Here is a 1,392-nt window from a genome sequence, read left to right as displayed (position 1 = left end):
CCCCAATGAGCTCGGTCTGGCCCCAACAGGCAGAGCCAAAGCATCAAAGCATCCTGCCTCCTGAACTGCCTACGTTTAGTGCTTTCAAAGCGATTTACACTGAAGACGGAGAGAAATATAGTTAGTACACGGTACTGGTGATAATATTACCCACCCTCTCCAACTCTCTTGTGTATTTACGCGAGTATAATCCCAACAACATACTGGGACATTTTATTCTAGTACTTATGGCTGTGTTTGTGAATTTCTAATCTCCAAACAGAAACTTAATTCGACATGTCCCAACGGCTTTGTAAGCTTCCATTAGCTTCTCGACGGGTTTTTCGATTCTTAAGTGAAGTGAAGACAAATTGATACAAACTGCTGTGCAAAGTATGGTTGATATTGATTCACCCGTTAAAGAGATATTTGAGGAATAAGTTGCGCCAGGAGTGCTATCATGTAGTAACTCCAATTTCTGACGTTTGAGAGGCGTTGTTACAGACTGAACAATCTTCCCTTTGATCCCCAAATTATGACGATCAATGCCTGGGCTCCGTAGAATTTCCGTTTCAAATTAAACTTAATCCCGTTTTAGGGTCCGGAATTTAGTGCTTTCAAAGCGATTTACACTGAAGCCAGAAAGAAATATAGTTAGTACATGCTAGCTCGGTACTGGTGACAATATTACCCACCCTCTTCAACCCCCTTGTGTATTTACGCGGGTATAATCCCCACAACATACTGGGACATTTTATTCTAGTACTTATGGCTGTGTTTCTGAATTTCTAATCTCCGAATTTACAACATTATTTCTGTTCGGCATGCCCCAACGGCTTTGTAAGCTTCCGTTAGTTTATCGACGGGTTTTTCGATTTTTAGAAGTGCAGTTAAATAACCTGTTAAACGATATATTGATCGGGCTACGGTTCAGATTCGAACCCTCCAAAAGCGGAGGAGAAACTGTTTCATTCATTGACACACAAACGTCCAAACACCCGGTGTACGAAAATACACGTATAAAGCTGGGAGATAACGTTTAATCTTCTTTTCATACAACGTCCATTGATTTCTTTATAGATTGCTGAGGGGATCAAAACGAGAGCTTTTGATCTATACACAATGGCGTGAATAAGTAGAAGTCATAGAGGACACTACTGGAAAGGTTTTATGCATAATGGTGCTGGGATCTAGCTGGTTGGGAGGATCACTCTGATCAGAGAGGGAGGGGAAGAGGTAGCTAAGCCATGAGCCAGTCAGAAGGCTGTATGATATTATTCTGCTCAGGAAATGTAGTTTAGAAGCGTAACATTTGTGCAATACTTGGTTTTGGTTTGGCGGGCGGGCATGCAGACAGACAGACAGACAGACAGACAGACAGACAGACAGACAGACAGACAGACAGACAGACAG

This window comes from Aplysia californica, unplaced genomic scaffold, assembly GCF_000002075.1.
Source record: "Aplysia californica isolate F4 #8 unplaced genomic scaffold, AplCal3.0 scaffold00598, whole genome shotgun sequence".
In the NCBI taxonomy this organism is placed as follows: domain Eukaryota; kingdom Metazoa; phylum Mollusca; class Gastropoda; order Aplysiida; family Aplysiidae; genus Aplysia; species Aplysia californica.
Note: the sequence above shows the minus strand (reverse complement) of the source record.